Source organism: Oryctolagus cuniculus, chromosome 3 (assembly GCF_964237555.1).
Source record: "Oryctolagus cuniculus chromosome 3, mOryCun1.1, whole genome shotgun sequence".
Taxonomy (NCBI): domain Eukaryota; kingdom Metazoa; phylum Chordata; class Mammalia; order Lagomorpha; family Leporidae; genus Oryctolagus; species Oryctolagus cuniculus.
In genome coordinates this window covers 94855295-94862607 of record NC_091434.1, presented here as the reverse complement: position 1 = coordinate 94862607, position 7313 = coordinate 94855295, and the positions used below count along the sequence as shown (strand labels likewise).

The window sequence follows — 7313 nt, the reverse complement described above, 5'->3', positions numbered from 1 at the left end:
AAACCAGTCAAAAACAGTACAAATAAAGAAAAATACAGACCAATTGTTCTAATGACTTTAGATACAAGAAGTCTGAAGGCAGCATTAGCAAATAGGGCAGTGTATAAAAAGAATTCTATCCATGGCCAAATGAAATTTATTCTAGTAGTGTAGATTGGTTCAATATTTGAAAATGTATCATTGCAATTCACCATATACTATGGTTTAAGTGTTTAAACTTTAACATGGAAAATAATTATAATAAACAAAAATGGTCTAAATACACCAGTTCTAAGACAGAAATTGGCAATAAATAAATAAATAAAACTCTTGTCAAAACTTATCTCCAGTGAAACAGAGTTGAAAAATAGGGACTGATGTGAATTATTTAAGTCATGAAGTCTCTGCTCTCATAAATGGTTTAAAGCCTCCAAGGCAGAGGACTTGTGAGATTGGATTGACACTCTTTGTCTCTTCTGCCATGTGAGGAATATTGTTTCTCCTTTCTGGAAGATGCAGAGTTCAAAATACCTTGGAGACAGAGTTTGGGTTCTCATCAGACATCAAACCTGCTAGCACCTTGATCCTGGACTTCCAAGCCTCCAGACTCTGCGAAATAAATTTTTATTCTTTATAAATTACCCAACCTCAGATAATATGTTATATTTAGCAGCATAACAATGAATTAAGACATCAAAATAACAAGCTAAAGAAGAAAAATCACAGGATTATATCAATTGATGTAAAGTAAAAAAACATATTGACAAATTAAACACTAAACTCTCAGAATATGAATACAGGAAAATATCTACAACTTGATAAAAACCCTCTACAAAATTCTCATACCTAGCTAACATATTTGTTGGCAAAAGACTAAGTGCTTTGCCGTGAGATAAACAACAAAGCAGGGCCAGTGTTCTGGTGGAGCAGTCAAAGCCACTGCCTGCAGTGCCAGCATCCTATATGGGCATCAGTTCAACTCCCGGCTGCTCCATTTCCAATCCAGCTCCCTGCTAATGTGTCTAGGAAGGCAGCAGAAGATGGTCCAAGTGCTTAGGCCCCTGCCTTCTGGCTTTGGCCTGGCCCAGCCCTGGCCGTTGGGGCCAACTGGGGAGTGAATCAGCAGATGGAAGACCTCGCTCTTCACCTATCCCTTTTCCTCTCTGTGATTCTTTCAGATAAAATAAATAAATCTTTAAAAAAAGAATAATGCAAAGATGTCTGCTCCCATCACTCATATTCAACATGGGGAGGAATGTTCGAGGAAGTATAATAAAGCAAGGAAGGCACAACAGGTTAAATCTCCAGCCTTCAGTGCCAGCATCCCATATGGGCACTGGTTCAAGTCCTGGCTGCTCCACTTCCAATTCAGCTCTCTGCAAATGCACCCGGGAAAGCAGCAGAGAATGGCTCAAGTCTCTGGACCTCTACTCCTACATGGGAAACCCGGAGAAAGTTCCTGGTTCCTGGCTTTGGATTGGCTCAGCTCTGGCCATTGCAGCCATTTGGTGACAGCCATTTGGGGAGTGAACGAGTGTATAGAAGACCTTTCTCCTTCTGTCTGTCTCTACCTCTCTATAGCTCTGACTTTAAAATAAATAAAAATAAATCTTAAAAAAGCATACAGATTGAAAAAGAGCACACAGGTACATTGAAGTTAAAAATGTACAATCACTCTACCAAAATAAAATACTTAAATATGATTATAATAGATTGCATATACAACTCCTATACTAAAAGCTATACAACACTAATAAAAAAATCAATTATCTAAAGAAATAGACAGATATACTGTAGTTGTGAATAGGAAGGCTTTTTAAAGTAGATATTCATTTTCCACAAATTTGAATGTGATGCAATTCCTACCAAATTCCACCAATATTTTTTATAGATAATATTACTTATAATTTTTATAGGTAAGATTACTTATAAGATTATAGATAATTACATATAATTACTTAACATATTTTTATAGATGAGATTACTTATAATTCCACCAATTTTTTGTATAGATAAAATTATTTATAGTAATTACTTATTATCGCTTCTGATCCTTTTGGCTAAGATCAAGTGTAATATCTGTTCTTATCAGTAATTACTTATAATTACTTATAAGGAACTGGAGTAGCTCTAACAATTTTGGAAAGGAATAATAATGTATGAATAATAAGTATATTTGATGTCAAAACATTGGGTATAGCTAGAGTAGACAAGACTGTGTGGTACTGTTGGGCAAACCAACCCACAGATAAACAGAAGAGAATAGAGAAACCAGAAAGAGATCAACACAAATATGTCTAAATGAATTCTGACAATGGAGCAAAAGCCACTCAATGTAGAAAAGATAGTTTTTCAACAAATAGTACTGGCAGTATTGCACATCTACAGAAAACAAAAAAATAAAAAACAAAACATTTGACTTAAATCTCACACCTTAGCTATAAATTATCTCAAAGTGGACCACAGACTTATGGGTAAATTGTAAAATTGTAAGACTTTTGAGAATAAAAATATGGAAGAAATTTTTTTCAGATCAAGGTCTAGACAGAGTTCTTAGACTTAACAAATAATCAATGGAACGTCATCAAAATTAAAGCTTTGGGAGCAGGCCTTTAGCCTAGCAGTCTGGAAGCCAGTCAAGATGCTGGCAATCCATGTGAAAGTACTTGGTTTCCATACCCATATAAGGCTCCAGTCCCAGTTTTCTGTTAATAAAGACCCTGGTGATAGGGTGACAGCAGCAATGGTTCAAGTAATTGTGTTCCTGTCACTTACAAAGAGAACCTAAATTGAGTTTCTGGCTCCTGCCTTCCTCTCCAACCCAGTACCATCTGCAGCAATTGGGGTCAGAATCTCTTTCCTGTTTCCCTCCCCCTCCCCTCCCCCTCCCCCTCCCCCTCCCTTCCCCCTCCCCCTCCCCTCCCCCCCCCTCCCTCTGAGAAAGACTGTTGAGAGGATGAAAAGACAACCTACACACTGGGAGACAATATTTGTAAGCCATATATCTGACAAAGAACTAGTATAAATTATATATATATATAAAGAACTCTCAAAATTTGTGCAAAAAACACAATTAGAAAATAGTCACAAATGAATGAACAAAGAGTTCACTAAAGAAGGTATAAGGACAGAAAAATCATATAAAATGATGTTCAACACAATTAGTCATTAAGTAATACATAAATTAGAACAACCATGAGCTATTACTATATGCCCATTAGAATGGTTAACATAAAAAAGAGATAACACTAGGTGCAAGCAAAGATAAAAAGGAACTGGATCATGTGCACATTACTCATGTGTGAATCAGCTTTGTAATTCTGAAAATCAATATGGTAATTCCTTTATAAAGCCAAGCATGTGAGTATCATACATCTCAGAAATTTCAGTCTTGTGCATTTATCTCAGATAAGTAAACTTATGTTCATAACATGCATGTTAATCGCAGCTTACTTGTTTATAATAGCCCAAAAATAGAAACAATCCAGATATTCTTCCAATGAGATAAAAAAAATTGTGATACATCTATGCACAGACTACTACTAAGCAATAAAAGAGAACAAATTGTTGATACATGCAACAATCTATAGGAATCTCCAGAGAATTATCTTGAATGAAAAAGCCAATTTCAACAGTTTATATGCTGTATGAGTCCACTAACAAAACATTCTTGAAATGACAAGTTATAGAAATGAAGACCAAATAAGGCAGGCATTGTGATACAGTGGGGTTAAGCTGCTTCCTAGGATACCACCATCCCATATCTGAGTGCCAGTTCGAGTCCTGGCTGTTCCCCTTCTGATCCAGCTCCTGCTAGTATGCCTTGGAAAGCAACAGATGATGGCCCAAACATTTGAAACTCTACCATCCACATGGGTGACTCATATGGAGTTCTGGGCTCTTGGCTTTGGCCTGACCTAGTCCTAGCTGTTGCAGCCATTTGAGGAGTGAGCCCACAAATGGAAGATCTCCTCTCCCCTCTGCCACTTTGCCTTCCAAATAAATAAATAAATGGTTTTTTAAAAAAGAGAAAGAAATGGAGAACAGATTCACTGTTGCCAGGGGTTAAGAAGAGAGTGAGTGTAGAAAAGAAGTGAGTGTGGTCATAAAAGTACAACATGAGGGATCCTGTGGTAATGGAAATGTTCTTTATATAGAGTCATCAGGCCAATATACCAGTTTTAATTTCAGTATAGCTTTGCAAGATACTAACATTGGAGAAACTGGGTAATGAATGCATGGGATTCACTGTATGCAAACATACAATTATCCTAAAATAAAAATATTTAATCAATATATACATATACGTAAAACTTTCCATAGTAAAATCATGATAATAACATATAACAAAAACATTGAATACAAAAATTACAAACCAATCTCATTCATGAATATAGATATAAAATACTAGATTCAAATACTTTCAAATCTAATTCAACAGAACATTAAGCTAATTATTTCTCTTCTTAGTAAATGGTTTGATGACTATGAAGAGTTTAATATTAGGATATTTATTAAGCAAATTATAATATTAATAAGGCTAAAAATTATCATGCCAACAATTTCCAAATATGCATTCACCAAAATTCAGCATGTTATTTTTTAAAAAACTAAAATGCAGAACTATTATTTACCAAACATTTATATGTTCTTGAATCTTTCTCAGTCACAAGAATTTAAGTGGTCTAGGCAAAGCCTGTGACTAATTCTCACCAACTGAACATGGAAGAAAGAAGTTAAGGGCACTGTTCGAAACAGAAACACGTAAGAGAGTGACCTCACATGTACAATGACATGAAAAAAGGATGAAACTTTGTTGTGTTAAGCCTTAGAGATTTCAGTGTGCGTTTGTAACTACTTTAGTATAGCCTATGTCACCTTGACTAATACAACTAGAATAGAACAACTCTTAGTTACCATGATTAAGAATATTCTGAGTCAAAAGATGGAATCATATTAATGCTTTCCAAATTAAAATCCTGCAGAACAATAGCTCCGTGATATTTGGGAAAATGGTATAATACACATCTGGTCATTCTTAATGCATATTTGCATGTTAAAGGCTCTGAGAGATCTTACAGAGAAAAATATCTATACCCTTGTTGAACTCAACATTTCACAAACTTGTTTCACAACAATGATCTTTTTAAGTAGAGAAACATCTATGTACCCGTGTATTTACATTCTACACAGTTAGTTTGACAAAATAAGGTACTAGAAGCATTCCCATAAAATTCAGAAAATACATCTACTCTTTTGCTTCACTAAAAGTTGTTTACAAAGGCTTAGCATAGTTTTTGTTATAGTATAAAGCAAGCAATGACTAAAAGCATTTATCTAGGTATTGGTATATTTAAGCAATAAATATAATTAATGAATTGATAATGTTTTAAAAAGCCATTGATTGCTTGGGGATTCCATACATTGTTACGTTCAGAAAGTAGAATATAAAATCCTGTGTATGGCTTGTACCCAGTCAATAGAAACACTAAACAAAGAAATACACCAAAGTATTAATAGTACTTATCTCTGGAAGCTGGAATCCTAGGTATTTTTTCACTTTTTTCCCCTCATACTTTTCAATATTTTAATAAGAAAAATAAACATTAATTTTGAAAATAAATGTAGAAATAGAACAGTTTCTTCCTTATAAAATTGTTGCTTTGTCCTTCAGCTAGCACATCATTATTCATAATAATGCTTTTGAGCAGGAATAATCTCTTTTCAGCATGAAACACCTCATATTCATGCAAAAATAATCTTAATACTTATTATTGTTAATAAGAAGAATGTGCTCAGGTTAAGAATTTTTATTGAATACTTGATAGGAGTACGTAAAGGAGAAATTAACTTTGTTAAACAAAAAAAAAAAAAACTGTCCTGTACTCTAAGATGTAACAACAGCCTAAAGGCTATAGGCAGGAAAAGAGAGGGTAGCACTTGGCATCAAAAAGGAAGGAAGGAAGGAAGGAAGGAAGGAAGGAAGGAAGGAAGGAAGGAAGGAAGGAAGGAAGGAAGGAAGGAAGAAGGGAGGGAGGGAGGGAGGGAGGGAGGGAGGGAAATACGGTTGTCTTCTTGGAGTTGTACCTATGAAATACATGAAATCTATTCTCTTTATATTAATAAATAAAATTGTAAAAAAAAAAAAAGAAGAGTGGCCTGACAATGCAGAGTCCATCCTAGGGAGAGTGACCTGGAATTTGTTCCAATATGCTTTAATAGATTCTCACTACCACCAACAACATACACTCAAAAGCATGCACATACACATTCATAATTCATGAGCAAGTTCTTTCTAAGACTCTTTTCTTCTTTTTGTTCTATTACTTTAAAGTCTACAGCTGTCCAATTTGTCCTTCCAGGAACTTCTCAATCTAAGATTTCTTTGCTAAAATAAATATATGAGGACATTTTCTCCACATCATTTCCAAGGCTGATGTAGCTCTGCTAGGAGTTGACTCAATGAATTTCATTGTCTTCATTATAGTCAACATCAAGGGTGTATTTCAATACTAAAAACCTCTTTGTTGACATATTAAAATTTTCATGGAAATTTCATATTATGAAAAAACTATGCAAGAATTTCAAAATTTTTGTACCAAAATAAATTTATCTTTTAATTCCATTTTCATGAATATTTTGAAATCCCCTCATAGTTTATCTTTTCAAGTAACATTTCCATAAGAATTTCTAGGTCATCTTTTCTCTTTTGTTTTCTTCAATTCTGTCTAAATTTTTACTTGAATTTTATAACAAATTGTGCTGATACATATTGCCTCAAAGATTTTGTGAATAAACGTGTGTAGTCTTACAGAATTAATTCAATGAAATCAATTTATGCCACACTCATATTCTGCTCCTAATTATTTACATTCAGTTTACAAAGAATTATAACATGGTGTTTTAAATACATAACATTGTACCCTCTTTTGATGATCTTTTTAGTTTGGCTTCTAATAGGAAGAAAAATAATTCTATTAAAGCATGCACCAACATTCAAACTCTTTTTTGTATGTTCTCTGTAAAAAATGTATGGAAAACAGTTGTTGTCAATTAATTGGATCATTTATGTTGCAGAGAGGAAAATCCATTCTTGCAGTCAGATCTGGGTTCCAGTCTCAGCTCTCCTGAATATTTTTGTTGATTCTATGTTATATTATCTATTCTTTTGAAGCCTCCACGTATTTGTCAGCAATGAAGGCATGAAACTACTTGCCCTATTGTGATGATGGATAAATTATGTTAATTTATATTAATTATGCTAATTTTTATTAATTATGTTAATAATGTATATAATTGCTCACTATTGTTAAAGTTTTTCCCAATTATTTTAT

The 7313-nt window shown here is 33.9% G+C and overlaps 1 pseudogene; it reads left to right on the top strand.

Annotated features, from left to right (window-relative positions):
• Positions 1-2019: 2019 nt before the first annotated feature.
• Positions 2020-2134, top strand: LOC127491942 (U2 spliceosomal RNA; annotated as a pseudogene).
• Positions 2135-7313: the final 5179 nt, after the last annotated feature.